Below are 18,354 nucleotides of genomic sequence, written 5' to 3'. Positions count from 1 at the left end.
ACATCTGTGTTTGGTTTTATTTCTATTATGAACTATGCGTTGGGAAGTGAACACACTGGCTATGGTTTCTGCTGGTCTCAAGATAATAGTAGCCTGCCTAATCCTTGGATAGGGCACAAAAACTAGGAGAAATACCTAACTGTTTCTTATCTCTGTGCACCAGGCAAAGGAAGCATTTCCCTTTAGGTGTAGAAAAACAACTAACATTTTACTGATGAATTATTTTCAAAATTGTACGGATAATTAATGTCCTAACAAACATGCAGTAGAATTTGAGTTGTGCTTTTTCCCAGTGTACCCCAGAAGTCCCAATTTGTACTGAAAAGAAGAAGAATCAGAAAGGTATGTCAAAATGTAGTTTTTGCTTTTTATTTTATTTCTTTTTACATATATATTTACATATACTGCAATTGCTTTTCAGAAAAAGTACATAAGACATGAAAAGCAAAAGAAGAAACAATAGCAACCCATAAATGAAACACTAAAGATATGGTTACTCAAAGTAGATGTGAATTTTTAAATATGTTCTGATCGAGGAAACCTCTTAGAGTTAATGAAAAAATGTTTTAAGTTAATAGAAGTTAAAAGTTGAGGAAAAAAGAGATCTGCCTTACTGGGACCACTTTAAAGAAGTTTTAGAAAAATCTACACCTTCTAAATAACTTTTACTACACTTTAAAATTTACTGATACCATCATCATTGATGCTTATTATAATCACCAAAAAGATTGCATTCTTCTAACTGAAGTACGTTTGTATACATAGTGGCTCTTTGGCACTGTCTAACCATGAAAGAGTTTTCCTACTTTGCTTTTAACTAGCACTCAGGAATTTGCAACAATCATTATTTTAACTTAAAAATGGAACTTGTAGAAAAGAGGAGAAATCACTACTGCATTTATTCCAACGCATGCTTGGTATCACTCCTAGTGATGAACCCTCACATCTTTCCAGTGTGATCCTACTGTATTCTGACCACCATAGAACATACCAAAACAACAACAAAAAAAAGCAGCATTGGGATTCAGGGCTGATAGGGCTGTGGAGAGAAGACAATATCAGAAGGATGGTAGACAGATCTAAAGTTGGCTGTGTGTTTGGTTTGATTTGTTTCTTTTAATGCTAGTCTGCTTTCTTTCAATAGTATGTAGGCTTCAGATGTATCTTGAAGGCCAAGCTGAGGTGGTGTTGCTGAAGTGGTGGTGGTCTGTTGCAGAGAGTAAAGGCTGTTTCACTTGCATTCAGCTTCTTTAGGAACCTTCCTGGAATTCTTCTAGAGTGATACAGAGCCCATCACAGGGAGTCTTGGCATGATTACTGCTGCACCTTCAAGAACAATAGGCAGAGGAAAAGGATCCTATACTTTCTTAGAAGAGCCTTAGTACCACAAAATGTGTGATGCTGGTTACTGTCATAAACAGCATCCCCTCTATGTAACTGGAGAATATTTCTTTTGTTCTAGGATGGCAGTTTGAGTGCTAAGAAAATTGGAGCTTTTACCTTGTTGAGCAAAAATACTCTGCTTGCAAATCCATATTTAGTTTTCTATGATAGATCCTTGTAGGGCCGTTCAAAGCTGAATCTGAGTCAAAGATTAAGTACTATTCAGGAGGTGTATTTTGTGCAGTGTCAGTCTTCATAGTATATCGAACAGCTGCGTGACAGACTGGTTGAATTAATCAAAAACACGGTAAGTAGAGGAAGCACTAAAAAAAGTCCTCCTTTTGGATACTTATTACCAAAGATTATGACTAGGATAACAATTCTGGAGACCTCAACTATATAGTTATGGAACAATTATGCCACATCCATCCTGGCTGCAGGTTCTTCCACTCTGCTCCATTATAGTGTGCCATACCTAGAGAGATTCTCAGGAGGTCTGCAGGAAGTCCCTGCACTGAAACAGCTGAGATGTGTGAGGGCACACCAATGCTAAAATTCCCCCCCCCCAATACTGCTCTGTTCGTTGTTAACCTTAATATATTCTGCAGCAAACATACCAGCCTCTGCAAGATTCAGTCCTTCCATTTTATTTAAAAATATTAATATCTGCATAGATTGTTGACTGGAGGTTTTACTGAATTTTCTACTGATACATAATTTATGGTAACACGGTATAGAAAGGATGTGACCTTACTTGCTATCCAAAGAGAACTACAAGATTATGATGCATATTAGCACTTTTGCAAAGCTGATTTAATTGAATTGTGTTTGTTATTTTTCCTTGCAAGCACTTTTCCCAAAAGGATGAGGTAACAGAGAATGATAATGTAGAATTGTTCTGTGAAACATGATAGTGTGCTGTAAATGGTTGACCTTTCCATCATTTAAGCAATAAGACACTCCAGGGTGTGCTGTTGAAGCATAATATTAACACGGCTCACCTACACTGGGCTTAGTATGCATGCTGATATCATACAGTAATGGGCACCCTGGAGCGTTTTTATGGAAACATAAAATGTCAGATAGATTGTTGGAGGTGGTTTCTTATATCTATAATGTTTAAGCAATTAACACAAAGTTATACTTAAAAACATAATAAAAAAAAAGAAGCAAAACAGAAAAACACTCAACCATGAAGAGTTCTTAAACAAATTTGAAGGTTTTCTAATTATTATTAATTGCATCTATTTGTTGGTATTTAAAGGTCAACTTAGCCTAGCACGTCTTCTTATAAGCCCTAGCATAAATGCATATGGTGGAGAATCCCTGCCTGGGGGGAGAGAAATTGAAGTAGATAAGCTAGCTACTTCTGTATTTAAGTGTAATTGCTAAATAAGATTAAACATATGTAATCACTTTCCAGGTTTGTATGTCCTCAAGCTACTCAGTAGCTCAGAAACGTTTGACTTACTACTTTCCATAGCTTTGACACAAATTTATATTTTTATCTCTTCCTAATGTTTTACAGTGTCCATGCCACCAATAGTTGATGACCTGTTCAAATCCTGTTATATAGACATGAATTTGCTTTATACTTTCATGCTGCAGATGGTACAAAAATTACAAAGTTCAGATATTGTAAATGTCTCTAGAAATATTTCCAAAAGAATAGAAAGATAGTAGGAAACCTGTTGTCAAATTATTATATGAGCTTGTGTGTATTCCTGTGTAGTGTCACGGCCTCTCCCTTACCCACATCTTTGATAGTCATTTAAAAAAAAAAAAAAAAAAGGAAATTGTACAAGGGTGCAGATAGAGAATTGCCAGCTAGGCACAGTGTAACATGACACACTAGTGCACAGTTTCTGGACAGGACAAAGATCAGGGAAGTGTCATCTGTAGGCTGGATAAGGAGCCAAAAAGCAGACTCCCTCAGAAATGAGACCAGCTGCTTAAGGCATGAGCTTCCTCCTGGCTGAGTGGTCAGTTTGTTTGTTTGTTTGCTTTCCCAAAGGCAACACAGGATTTTGTTGTTGTTGTTGGGATGGTGGTGGTGGTGAACGGGATGAAAGAAAGATGATAGCAAATTCAGTGATAACAAAAATTATTAGGAGTCCCATGAGATAGGTGATTACAGGTGATCTCATTTAACATAGTGTAGAATTTGTCAATCCTTTGAATTTGTGTTAGACTAGATATTAATATGTTATTTTTTTCTCTCCTACAAACAACTGGAAACTGAAAAATTGATTCAGTTAGTAATTGGACCCTACAATTACTGACTTTATTTATAAGGGGAGAACAAACAAACAAACAAAAAACAGTATTACAGAATGTATTTTCAGAGATTGACTGCAGCACAAAAGCAATGCACACCCACACTTTGGAATCTCTAAGCACCCTCCAGTAATGCCATGTATAATTCACAGATCTAAAACAAAAGGTATGTGCAGTGGAGGTGAGGGATGCTCTTTCGTTACAAAAGGCAGGTTTAAGCAGTATGTCTTGCAGCTGTAGCAGCTTAGAGTAGCTCTACCTGCTCTGATTCTTAGACAGGTAGGCTGGAGTTTCACTTCAATACTGAAATGGAAGGAAACTGGTTTTACTGTCCCATATAATAACTTTGAAGACGTAAACTTTCTTCTCAGTAAGGGAATTATCATTAACAAGGAATTATCCATCTCAAGATAACCCAACAGTAGAATAATTACTTTCCATTCTGATCAGAAATTCTGGTTACTCAGACATCCAAGTTGCATAAGGCTTGTGGAACCAGATATATTATCTGAGGGAAATGCATCAGATTCCTCTGTTATTTGGTTTAGCCTTTGCAAATACTCAGTGTTACTGTTTCAGATAACTGAACAGAATTCTTCTTTATTGAGGAACATTACCCATGTGGAAGGTGTATTCTGGCCTTAGTAGGATCACAAGCTGTCTTTTTTAAAGGACTGGTACGAGCCTAGTATGTGCTCTGAAGGTCTGGCTTACTGAGGGAGAGATGAGTGCTCCTGAGGCTAGGGAAGTAAGTACAGGGTCAGAACTGAAGCTTACACCCTTCCCCTCTCTGACCTAGCTTTGGTACACATCTGAGTGGTCAAAATCATTCACATTTCCATTGTGGAAGCAAAATAATTAACATCTCACAGGCCTTGCTTCTAAATAGACAGTAGCAGCTGGTGGTCTGGCCAGTCAGCTGACAAAGTGGAATACTGGTAACAGAGCCTTCCTATATGAGAGATTTCAGTGGCTGTTGCAGTTTCCCATAGCCTGCTTATCTGACACTGGTGAAGAACGGGGTTGTATAACTTAAAGGTATACATCCTGCCCCATTTAGTCAGAATTTCTGCCAGCAGAGCCTGACACTGCTTCTCTGTGGTGTCTCCTGCAGCAAAAAAAAACTGCTTCTGCTCTGGCCTGACCTAAATTGTATTCCATTTTTTATCAGGACACCATGCATTTGGTGAAGAGGCAGGTTTTTTGCAGCATCAAAACTAATTATTTTGTAAAAAAAAAAAAAAAAGTAAAGCATTGTAAAATGAGAGTAAAAAGCATTTGTAAAATGCATGTCCCAAACTGGATAACACCTTTAATATTATGTTGAATCAGGAATGCATGTGTACATGTATGTAAATTCCTTTTACCTAACCAAGCTAGAATTAAACAGTTCTGGTTAAGAAAACAACAGTTAGGATTTATGCTAGTGTAGTTAGCGTAGATGCAATTTGCCTGTTTGATCCAGTACATACATACAACCTCTAACCAACCTTTTCCTGATCATGAAGTGGTATGGTTGGTTGGTGGGTTTATTTGTTTGTTTTGTGGGGGTGGTATGGCAATAGGGGAAATGTTTCCCCAATTTGTGTACAAAAATAGTACACGATATCTTCCTTATATGAGAGTATAATTGTAAGAGCATTGTATTTGTGCAGGTAATAAGTATGCAAAAGTAAAATTAATACAAGTTGGGAAACTGAACAACACAAACAGAAAATTTTACGTTAGTGAACACATAATATATTCTCTGTACTAGCAGAATAGACTAACTTCGTTTTCTTATTAACTGATTGTCTTAAGTGGAAGCCCAAGCAGGAGAAAAGCTTAGATTGGGACTGTGTAGCTACAGTCCCTAGTTTGTCTGGCTACCTGAAATGATTGCAAAGGATATAAAATTAGTGATAAAGATACAATAAATGTGCTGAATGCTGTGGAATTCCATTTGAAAGAAATACTTACATATCAATGACTGAAAATGGGTTATTAATTTTATTAAAATATGTATTTATTATAGCAGAACAGACCCCTATATGGGTCAGATGTAAGCAAGAAAAAGTTAATTGCCTGGAAAAAGTACTCAGACTCAAAGTCAATAATTACAGGGACAAGACCTCTTTAAATGAGAGTGAGAATGAAGATAAACATTAAATTTCGTAACGAAGGGATAAATGACTTATGATTGATTTAGTTTTCACTGCAGTCACACATTTCAAAATGTCACATTTACACTCAAATAACCTTTCCAGGGAAACAAGGATCTGTAAGGATGTATAAATATTTTGCGAAATGGTCTCATGCTTCACTGAGTTCTCTCCATTTGCAATTCATTATTTTGTTCATTTAAATGACAAGTGGTGTACTAGCTTTTTTAAAGAAACCAAACAAAAAAAACCCTTTCTTTTAAAATATGAAAATCACTTTCTGCTCTACTATAATGCAAAATATAATTAAACCTGAATAAAACATATAGAATTGAAATTCTGAACTGGGTGTTTTCAAGTGAATTTTTTAATTAATTTTTGGATGTTCTGGCAACAGCTTTTCTTTTCCTGAAAGATAATACAAAACTATTTGAAGAAAATAGTAAGATTTTAATCTAAATCTGTGTAGTATAAATAAATTTGGGTAAATTTTTTAAAAAGCCTTTCAGACTTCATGCAAATTTCTCACTATCTTATGCTGGCATGTCACTGAAAGGTCACAGAGTCATTTAGTTCTGCTTTCCGTGATAAGTTTTCAACATTTTGTTCCATCAGCCTACAGTATTCATCACTACAGGGCTCTAAAGTCATGCTGTAGAGTAATAGAGGTGGAGAGAACCCTGAGCAAGCTAATACACACTATTTTTTGTTTCTTCTTGTGATACTCATTTGCTTGCTAGCGGCAAATCTGTCACTAAACTTGTAAAGAATTTTTGGTGTGGATTTTGAAAAAGAGTATTATTTTACAGAGGCAGCAAACTTCTCAGTTTTTCAGCTGTGATAGAGATAAACCCTTAGATTTTGAGAGAAAGACAAGTTAGGCAAAGTGTTCTCTGGTGAAACCATTTAGCAGGGTTTTTAATGCATGTGTTACTTCATAATGCACTTAAAACTTGGGTGTTTTTTTATTTTCAAAGCACAAGTTTTTGTTGTTGTTTGGTTGGTTTTTTTTTTGTGTGTGTGTGTTGTTGTTGTTTTTTTCCCAGTGTCTTCAGCTGACATTGCTACTGGTTCCCTGACTTTTATCACTGAAAACTAGGAAGTTCCTCTTAAAAAGGCCTGCTTCTGTCTCGAGGTAGCGTCATTTAAAAATTTTATTCTCCTTCCTGTCTCCTGGCAGAAGCAGTTTTCAAAATTTTCAGAAAAGTTGGTTTTGGCATGGAAGGTATTGCACTAACATAAGAATATTCTGTTCCTATCTTTCTCCCCAAAACTTACCCACCAAAAAAAAGGTGCATCGTACATTCTTGCAGTCTTCAGAAAAAGAGATGAAAACAATCCTAGCATAAAGAAGTTTATGTTGTAGTAATCTCTACTTTTTTTCCAGATGAAGTAATGATATTATTTGCTTTTAGGTAATGTATAAGAAGGAGAATGTCCAAGTTGCAGTAGATCCTACTAGCAGGAGCAGGAAAAAAAAGAGAGCAATGTAGATACTTTTAAATTATGCTAGGAAGAAGTCTCTTGAAATTAATGGAGAACTTTTGGAACAAGAATATTTGGAAAGGAACCAGCTCCTGTTGCTGTTAAAGCCCAGAAGGCAGACAGTATTCTGTACTCCTAAATATGTAATGTCTCTCATTGTTTTAGCCTAAAACTGAAGAAAAGTTGTTGACCTAAAATTAACTCTTTCTATAAAGAATATCTGTGTCAGCTCAGAATTTTGAACTATATTGGCGCACTTACTCAGTATGATGATTTATTTATGGATTTCTGGAGTTATTACTGTTGACACTAGAATGAATAATTGGTTATTATAACATTTGATAGCAGCTCTGGGTGGCAGAGGCCATTAGCAGCATCTGGAGAAAAGATTTTTGCAGAGCTAGGAACCTAAAACAGAGATCTGTCTAAAGAAAATAATGTTATCCTCTCTGAGGGCTACATTTTTTCAGGGAAAAATAGATACCTATCACATCTGGAAGGATTCCTTTGTCCTCTTCTCTCCTTTCCTTTGTTCTTTTCTTATCTGAGATCAACATATAATCTCCTGTTAAGGGGAGCAAAGTATATTAAAATATGTATATAAATCATTTTATAATGCATTAAAATATCATTATTTAGATGTAACATAATTCATGGTTATATCTAAAACATTAGTACAGACTGGGTGATTAATGTGTCATGAGGAGCCCTGTGGAGAAGGATTTGGTGGATGAAAAACCACCCAGAAAGCCAATCATATCCTGGGCTGCATCAAAAGCAGCGTGGACAGCAGGGTGAGGGAAGTGACTCTCCACCACTGCTCTGCTCTTGTGAGACCCCACCTGTAGGGAGGCCTGCATTCAACTCTGGGGCTCCCAGAACAAGAAGGACATGGACCTGTTAGAGTGAGTCCAGAGGAGGGCCACGAGGATGATCAGAGGGCTGGAGCACCTCTCCTATGAAGATAGGCTGAGGGACTTCCAGTACCTAAAGGGGGTCTACAGGAAAGCTGGGGAGGGACTCTTTTTCAGGGAGTGTAGTGATAGGACAAGGGTAACAGCTTTAAACTAAAAGGTAGATTTAGACTAGACATTAGCAATAAATTCTTTTCTGTGAGGGTGGTGAGGCACTGGAACAGGTTGCCAGAGAAGCTGTGGGTGCCCCATGCCTGGAAGTATTCAAGGCCAAGTTGGATGGGGCTTTGGGCAATCTGGTTTGGTGGAAGTGGGTTGGAACTAGTTGATCCTTAAAGGTCCCTTCCAACCGAAACCATTCTATGAAACTGCAGTATGCTGAAAATTAGTGTAGTACTCTGAAATTATTCTTTTACATATTTAGTATAGAAGTTGTAAAGTAATATATAAATTGAAATTTTAGTCTGTTCTGTGCTAGTATTAGTACTTCTAAAAGCAGCTTTATACATGTAATACACATTTTTAAAAGCATAAATGCCTGTGTATTTCAACATGCAAACTAAAATTTCAGCCTTTACCCTATTTTCAGTATGTACTGAGACACTAATGTTTTTAGGGCACAAAGGTAGTGCAGGAATACTCTAAGAGGCTTGAGAACTCTTGTCTCTTGTGCTTCTAAACCATCAATTCATATGCTGACTTCACATTAGGTAGGTAGATGGAAATTAAGAGTAACCTTACTTGATAGAAAGTTAAGCAAACCAAGGTGTTTTTTTAATTTTAGGCTTGTTGTGGGTAGAGAACATTAGAGGTATTCAGTTTTGAGGAGGAGTGGCCCATTATTTACCCAAATAAAAGGACAAATTCTGAAGTTCAAATGGACTTAGCTGAAAATGAAATTGAAGATGTTCTGGCTCCAATGACTGAATGTGCACTAGTATATCATAGAGGTCATTTAGATGAGTAATGCAGATGAGTAATGAAGATGATTAATTTGATGAGTAATTCCCAGATCCTACAACAGTTACTTTAGTTTAGTTTGTGACTTGCTAGCTATGGAGCAATTTGCTCATAGCATGTGGGCTTATGTCATTAATAGTTGGTAGATATGGCTATGAAGAATTTCAGTCCTTAACACAGAAGCATGTTGAAATGCATTGTACATGCCCAGATCTGTTTTCTGTTTCTCCCATGAACCTTAGCTCTGGGATACTCGTGTCCCCCAAGACATGATTGTTTTAAACTCTTGCACAAGGACTCAAATTTTCCCTTTCCCTGCAGTCCGTATGAATTTCTGCTGGTTGTTCCATCTCTCTATAAAGGCCTGGGAAGTTGAAAAGGTTTGCACCAAACTGTTACAAATATATATATATACATATGTATATATGTATATATGTATATATATGACTATATATATACACATATATACATATGTATATATACATATGTATATATGTATATATGTGTGTATATATATATGTATATATGTGTATATATATATATAGTCTTACTCACAAGTCTTACGAGGAGCGGCTGAGGGAGCTGGGGTTGTTTAGCCTGGAGAAGAGGAGGCTCAGGGGAGACCTCATTGCTCTCTATAGGTACCTTAAAGGAGGCTGTGGAGGGGTGGGGGTTTGTCTATTCTCCCACGTGCCTGGTGACAGGACAAGGGGGAATGGGCTAAAGTTGCGCCAGGGGCGGTTTAGGTTGGATGTTAGGAAGAACTTCTTTACTGAAAGGGTTGTTAGGCATTGGAATGGACTGCCCAGGGAGGTGGTTGAGTTGCCATCCCTGGAGGTCTTTAAAAGACGTTTAGATGTAGCCCTTAGTGATATGGTTTAGTGGAGGACTTGTTAGTGTTAGGACAGAGGTTGGACTAGATGATCTTGGAGGTCTCTTCCAACCTAGATGATTCTGTGATTCTGTGATTTACAGCCATGTAAACTATTATGTATGTATAATAGGAATGAAAAAGGTAGGATGAAATGTCTAGAAATTTTGAAAAGTTTGTTTAGAAATGATTAAGGAAAAGAATAAGTTGTGTTGGGAGAGAAGCAGTTAAGACACACTTATTTGAAGTCATCTGCAGGTTTGGTGTCTTACCTTATGGCCTGGTAACAGGAATGAAAACAGTGAAACAGCTGCGAGTGCACGATGATATATACTCATCTGAGTATAGCTATATGTACGTACTCACATACAGTATTAACCTAAGGAGAAATACGTTAGCGCTTACAAATTGATCATTCTAAACCTTTCTGTAGTAGTAAGTTTTTCAATAAAACCCCAAAAGATTTTGAGATAATGAAGATGGGCTTTTTAAAATAATATAACCCTACACATTTGTGATTTCTCATAGGATGACTACCTAATATATTAGAATTAAAAAATCTAAATAAACAAGATAGCATTTAAGTAAACTTGACACTCACAAATCCATGGGCCCTGATGGGCTGTGCTCATGAGTGCTGAGGGAGATAGCAGATGTTATTGCTAGGCCACTCTCCATCACCATTGAAAGGTCATAGAGAACAGGAGAGGTGCCTAAGGACTGGAAGCCAACGTTACTCCGGTCTTCAGAAAGGGTGAGGACAGGCTGAGAGAGCTGGGCCTGTTCAGTCTGGAGAGAAGACTGTCAGGAGTCCTTATCGATGTATACAACTATCTTAAGGGAGGTTGTCAAGAGGATGGGGTCATACTCTTCTCAGTGGTGCCCTGCAACAGTATAAGAAACACAGGAAGTTCCATCTGAATAGGAGGACAAACTTCTTTATTACGAGGGTGACAGAGCACTGGGACAGGCAGCCCAGAGAGGCTGTGGAATCTCCTTCACTGAAGATATTCAAAACCTGCCTGGATGTGATCCTGTGCAACGTGCTATGGGTGATCCTGCACAAGTGGAAGATTAGATCAGGTGATCTCCAGAGGTCCCTTCCAACTTGAACTATTCTTTGACTCTGTCAGTCCTTGTTTCACTGCAGGCTGGATTTTGCATCCAAGCATGGTTTTGGTGTATTCAGTAGCTGTCTGGGTTACTGTAAATTTTGCAAAATCCCCTTTGGTTCATTTTTTTCCTCTACTCGCAAAGGCCTGTATGTCGGCTGCCTGTATGTCTGTCTCTGCATGGGCTGCAGCCTGACCACTTATTCGATGACTGCTTCCTGTAATTGACAACTTGGGAAGTTCTCCTTTGGAGCATGTTCACTTCATCCAGGGTTAGAGCTGTCACTGCCTTCTTTCCAGATCTACCTTGTCTGGTCACGCTCTTCTCGAAGGAATAAAGCATACAAGCAAGAAGCCAAGTCACAGAAGAAATACTGTTTAGCAGTATTTGCCATAGCACTTGAATTTAAAGCTGAGAGTTTGACTTGCAAATAACTGTCTACACACACAATGTGGACACAGGGAGTGGGAATGCATGGGAAGCAAATAAACAAAAATCTGGCGGATATTAATTCCAAGCAAAATCCACTGGTGAAAGCTTGACTGGAATAGGGAGGGACAGCTAGGACCTGGACTATTGTGGTTTGTTTTCGATGTTGCAGTTTGTGTGATGTGGATAGTATAGGTCTGAAAAAGTGTTCGATTTAAAATACATTTTTCAGAGGATGAAGCCTTTTCTCACAGTATCAGCACAGAAAATATATCTCAGGGTCCTTGGAAGTTTTGCCTGTGGAATTAGATTCATAATGTTTACGTCATATTTCAGCACCTAATACAACCAAGAATTGTAGAAAAGGTCAAATATCTTTTTTTAGGCTCCAGCCAGTCTCATAAACTAGGAAAATAATTCTGCCAGGCAGACAGGCTTATCTGCAACTTATACTACTGCTAGTGGAACTGACATATGGTAGTGCTACTTGTAATACAATTAGTGAGAAATACTAAGTAAATTACTGAGGAAAAGAAATCTTCTTTAGTAGTAGTATATCTTTAACCTAATAAACCAGGTGGCATTGGACTTTTTTTCTGTGGGATAACCAATATAGATACAAGGAGAAAGACTGATGGAACATTGGGTGATATGGATACTGATAGACACTGTGCATTTGCTATAGGTGATCTAACATTGTGTTCTGTTAGATCAGTGTTACCTTTTCATACTGATTTGAGAATTTATTTATTACTATTTTTTAAATGAAGGTTAAAATAAAACTTTTGTAGGTGTATAGTATTGCTGCTTTTCATAGCTTATTTGAATTTCTAAACAACTCATAAATCTTAGGTTTTGTCTTGAAGTGGTCAGGTGGTTGGACTAGATGATCTTTGAAGATCCCTTCCAAGTGTTCTGTTTTGTTTTGTTCTATTCTGTTCTCACTTCCAGTTTATACACTTGCAGTTTTGAATACTACTCTGTTTTTCTGACCACGTGGAAAGGCCATGGATGAGAAATAGAAAAGAGATAATTGCAATACTTACAAAACATTTTTTTTTGTTCTGTCAGAACGTAAAACTTGGTAGTGAATCCCTTCTAATCACTGCTTGTTTGTGCATGCAGGCACACTGCCTCTTTTCTGTCAGTGCACATTAGTAACCTGACAGCCCAGTCCTCTTACAAATTTTTACCAGGTTAGCTGGTAAATGTATCATACTACATTAGAAAACTACTTTTACACTTGGTGTGCTTTTCATAGTTTGTTGGTTTGGGGGAGTTTTTCCCTCAACATGGTGAGTTACAGTGGAGGAGATTTGCAGGGAGTTGTATGTTTTCTTATTTCTTTCTAATAGGAATTATTTTAGCAACATTCATGTGAAATATGAGTCAGAAATTTGAGTCAGAATAAGACTAGCAATATGGGAGGGTGATAGAATGTAATCTACCATAGAACAGCACTATACAAATGTTTCATTACAAATGTTTCATATACATTCATATTCAAGTGTTATATTCATATACAAGTGTTTCACAAAGCAAATGAAATGGATATAAAAAATAATTCTGTTTAGTCTGAGATGTCACAAACAGAGTAATTACAGTCTCATATTTGCCTCATGGAATGTATGATGCTTTCCACCTTAGAAGATGGCAAGAAAAGAAAACATATACTTCCTGTTTGTCCACTAAAATAAAAGTTTATTTTTCATTTTTTCTCTGTACATATGTGTCTCTCTATGTGTATTAAAATATTTTTTCTTGATAGAGGCAGAGAATTTGACAACCTAATGTGTTTATGTGAGTACCCCTCTCTGTTTTTTTTTTTCCTGGGGAAAGATGAATTTGATGGTTCAGTTGTTTTTCCGTTTCACAGACTTCACTGTTCTTCCTTTTCAAAATACACCTGAAAACTCATAGAGATAAATTCTGAGAAGCTTTAACTTTACAGAAGTTAAAGCTCCTCAGAATTTATCTCTATGAGTTTTCAGGTGTATTTGAAATAGTACACAGTTAGGGTAACTGGCAGAAGTAGACTAGAGAAGGACATAGTATAAGATATCCTTAGAGCTGGGGCTGTGCGGTACCACTGGTGGTATGGGCTGTGCTGAGGCAATGTGCAGAAATAAGCATAATGTGAGCCCAAAACTGAGGAGTAAGAAAGCATCAACATATGCTCCATCCGGGAAGAAACCTTATCTGTGAACTCCTTCTGGCAAAGACCTTGCCTGTGATTTTTTTTTCTTTTTCTCTCTCTCTCTTTTTTTCTCTCTCTCTCTCTTTTTTTTTTTTTTTTTCCCTTGAGGAAGATGGAGTAGTATCCAGAAGGGCATTGGAACAGAGAGCTTAGCACTAACAAAAAGTTTAAGTCCTGGTAGTTTTTCTTGTATGGTGGTTTTAACAGTGGTATTATTGATATGGCTTAACTGTGGCATTTGGACTATGAGCATTCGTATTATTGAAACTGTTAGTTCCAGTAATACAGCATTAATATTACTGGACCAGACACCACAGATGTGTTTTGGTTAAGTTGCTAAGATCTTAGGCTATTTTTTTTTCCATATATGTGGCATTTTTCCTCTTTGTCAGTAACAAGATTGAGTATAATAGCATCTAGTCTACTGCTTTAGATTTAACTAAAAAGTTATGTACTCTGGTTTGTACTCTAATGAAATCTGGCTATTGAGTTTTAAAAATGTTTTTTTTTCTTGTATGGTCCTTATAAGAAAGTGAGTGACATGGATCTGTTTCAGGCTTCTGAGTCTCACTGCACCAATCATGCAAAGTTCTAATGAGACATCCATTTTCTTGTCTGTGTGTGTCCTATTGATATATGGCATCATTTAGAAGAAATAAAAAAAATATAAATGTATCTAATACTCTGGTATTTCAGAAAGGTTTTACAACTTAGATTTAGTATATTTTTATATCCTTCTGTCTAGAAAATATAATACATGAGGGCATCATGAAATCCTATGAATATGTCATGAAATGTTCCAGTGAAGGAGGGGGACTAGTCTCAGTATCCTGGAATATAATACAAGGAATGCCAGTTATTCTTTCCTTTCCCACAATATAAAGTTCCTTTTTTCTTGTCCTGAAGTACTATGAAAAGTCACATTTTAAACCTGTGCAGGACCGAGTCATGTTTCCCTTTCGTTTTTGCATATCTTACAGAATATATTAACATTTAGGGTACAAAAAAAGTTACTTTCTCTAGAAAGTTTTTTTTTGTATTCCCATTTTTCTTTTTATAAATACTGGCTTAATGTGAAAATAGACCCTGGGAAGAGTACTTGGCTACCAGATAGAAGGTGTAATTTTATAATCCATTTCATAATCAACTTAATTTTGTATCGTTATTTTTTTTGTCAGTGTTTACATGGTATGTTTTTGTGTATATATACACAGAGTGAAAGGGATGCTTTGAAAACTCTCCAATTCTGCAGTCATCTGGTCTAGAAGGTCTCCTAGGTAGGAATAACATCAGTGGTACTGAAAACATGAGGAGAGATAAGAAGTCACGTACAGCCTCTTGGCTGCTAGCTCCTCCTTCTGAAAAAATAAAAATAAAAAAAATTAGGAAGAAGCTGTAAAACTGTGAGTGTTCTACTGCATTTTGTCTGCTTAAAAAACAATCTTGCAGGGATGTCTACTCTGTAAGAGTCCATCTGTTCGTGTTGCCATTAGTCTTCATGGAATAATTGCTCAAATTCTACAGTTTTTGTAAGTGATCAAATTTGTCTACACTAATTCTGCAATGAAGGTTTTCCTGGTGGAATAGGCAATAGTTATTGTGATGTTTTAGGCTTATCTTTTTCTAACCCATAGTGTCAAATTCATTTTGTTATTGCAGCTGGCTTAATGGTCTAAAATTTCAAGAAGAAATGGGAGTTGTTCAGACCCTATATAGATAGATGGTCTTCTGCTGACCTCTAATGGAGAAGATAAATCTGAGACTACCTCATAGCCAATTTAGTGTTTGCAGCTCAACAGAACAATAATGCTGTAATAATATTGTCATTCTGTTAGACGTATCTATTTTGTGTGAGGGGATCTGAAGAAAATGATACTGAAAAGTGATGGTTCAATAATCGACTTGTTTTGCAAACCTGAAACGTGTCTAGAGTTGAAAAATCCATGCCTGCTATTAAAACTTAGAAATTTGAGAGAGAATTGTAGAGTATATGTGTTTGTGAACCTTGATGTTGTGCTAGAAAGCCCTGTACTCTGTGTGCTTCTGCCAGTATGGCTTTAGAGTTAAAGACAAAAGAATATTTGAGTCACATTTCCATACTAAGTAAGTTTTACATCAGGGATCTTCAGCATCTGGTCAGGAGGAATACAGTGTTCACCTTTGCTTTGTCTGTAATGCATAGCTCTAGAAAATGGTGCCAGAGGTAAAAAGATACACAGAACACCAATTTTCACATTTTTGGATTTTTTTTTTATTTTTATTTTTCGGAGATGAAAAATCAGCATTGTATTACGGGGAGAGATTCTGGTGAGTCAGCTCTATGTATGGTATTTTAGAATCACAGAAAAGCTGGGGCTAGAAGGTACCTCTGCAGATAGTCTAGTTTTGGTGGGTAGGTGCCATCTGGCCAGCTAAGCCCCAAACTCAATCACTTGCTCATTCACTCCAGTGGGATAGGGGAGAGAATTGGAAGGGTGAAAGAGGGAAAACTTGTAGGCCAAGATAAAGATATTTTAACAGGTGAAGTAAGAAAGGAAAATAAAAAGTGATGCCAAATCAATCACTCACCACCTCCTACCAGCACACCAATGCCCAGCCAGTCTCTGTGTAATGGCTATTTCGGCAAAAAACACTTGCTCCCTCAAGTTTGTTGTTGAGCACAACATCATATGGTATGGAGTAGCCCTTTGGTCAGTTTCGATCAGCTCTCCTGTCTGTGTCCCCTCCAGCATTTTGCTCATCCCTAACCTACTCTGTGATGGGGCAGCGAGATACAGAGAAGGCTTTGATGCTGTGCAAGCACTGTTCAGTAACAGCTAAAACATCCGTGTTGTCAACACTGTTTTGGTTTCAGCTCTAAAACAAAGCACCATACTGGCTGGTATGAAGAAAGTTAACTCCATCCCAACTAGTATGCTAGTCCAACCCCCCAACTCAAATCAGGGTGAGTGAGCCCATGTTGCCCAGGACCATGCCCAGGTGGGTTTTGAGTAACTCCAAGGATGCCACAACCTCTCTGGGCAAACTGTGCTAGTGTTTGACCGCACACACAGTAAAAAATAAATAAATAAATAAATAAATAAATAAAATTATCACGGGTTACTGCTGAGTCGAGCCTGGATTGATTATTATTTTTTTTTTTTTAACTCTTCATGGTTAGGTATTTACTCCCCTGAGCTTTTTCTTCTCCAAACTGAACCATCCCAGCTCTTGCAGCCTTGCCTCATATAACAGATATTCCAGTCCCTTAATCATCTTTGTGGCCCTACACTGGACTTGCTCCAGTAAGCCCATGTCTATCCTTTACAGGGGAGCCCAGTTACAGACCCAGGACTCCAGATATGTCTCAGCAAAGCTGAAGAGAAGGGAAGAATCACCTCCCTTGACCTGCTGGAAGCAGTCCTCCTAATGCAGTCCAGGGTGCTATTGGGCTTTTTCGCTGCTTGAGCCTGTTGCTGGCTCATGATCAGCTGGTCCTGGACCGCAGTCCTTTCCTGCAAAGCTTTTACTTGGTATATCAGCTTTCTTTTTTTAACTGGGTACATCCTACCTGCTTTATGCCAATTGTTTTTGAACTGATAATCTAATATATCTCCATTAACCTGAATTTCTTATTAAACTCCCAGTAGTTTTTTAATTTGGACTTTTTTTTTTTTTTTTCAGAGCTGTTTACCTGTTCCAATAAACAGCTACCAGTTTGCCAAATAGCCTGTGTACTGGTTGACTATGCACATGGCTCTGAACTAGCCAGAGTGTGAATGGCTATAGTCCAGTGAAATAAAACCCTTCTTTGAAGGAGCTTCTGTGAAGAGAGTTGTGCATCATGCTGGAAGAGGAAGAGAGGAAGGCAGGCACTAGTGACATGGAGGGAGCTTGGCAAGGCTGGAAGGACTATGTGCTGGGAGACACAGTACATGAGTCTGTTTGAAACTATGCTTCATTGGTTACTCTGCTCACAGAACAATTTGCTAAGCTTGTTGCATATATTAATATTTATTTAACAGAACATCAGTGCTCTGCTTTCACTGTTGTAAATGCTTCATTTACTCCAGAAGATGGTGCTCTCTGCATTTACTTTAGAATTTGTTGTGACAGAAACAATTTATATCCAATTCAACCTTGGCTGAGTAGTAAATTATTGAGGATACCTTTGTAATAGAAGCTGTTAATGCAGCCTCGCTCCCAAGGCTTTCACATTTACAAATAATTTGCATAACATTTCTGCATGAGGGGTTAGAAAATGCACAGCTTCTCCAGTAATCTTACATTAATGTAACCTGATATGTTAAAGCAATCTCAGTTACTTTTCTACCACTAGACCATACGTATAAAATTAAAAAAGACTAAATAATATTTTATTCAATGCAGTGACTGAAAGTTGACTTTTTAATAGGAATATTTGTAAATTCCTCTGTTCTGCTGTTTCTTTATGGAAGATACAGGGTCTTTGCAATAACTATACATATTCCTAAAAAGATGACTATGCATATAAGTATAGTTTCTGATATAATTTATTCAGTTTTAATATTAAAACCAGCATAAGAAATTATGATTTTTAGTTCAGAATTATGTCCTCAAATTTGT

General features: G+C 37.3%; 1 long non-coding RNA gene across 5 annotated transcripts in view; it reads left to right on the top strand.

Moving 5' to 3' along the window:
- Nucleotides 1-18,354, top strand: part of LOC310894796 — a 161,255-nt gene that overhangs the window by 17,383 nt on the left and 125,518 nt on the right. Inside the window, exon 3 of one of the 5 annotated variants that reach the window (XR_014580172.1) lies at nucleotides 294-342. The exons of the other annotated variants lie outside the window; for them this stretch is intronic. This is a non-coding gene — a long non-coding RNA (uncharacterized lncRNA). The remainder of the gene's footprint in view (nucleotides 1-293; nucleotides 343-18,354) is intronic. 5 annotated transcript variants of the gene reach the window in all.

The sequence above is a fragment of the Anser anser genome (assembly GCF_964211835.1).
Source record: "Anser anser genome assembly, chromosome: 2".
In the NCBI taxonomy this organism is placed as follows: domain Eukaryota; kingdom Metazoa; phylum Chordata; class Aves; order Anseriformes; family Anatidae; genus Anser; species Anser anser.
This window is presented reverse-complemented; position numbering and strand designations above follow the sequence as displayed.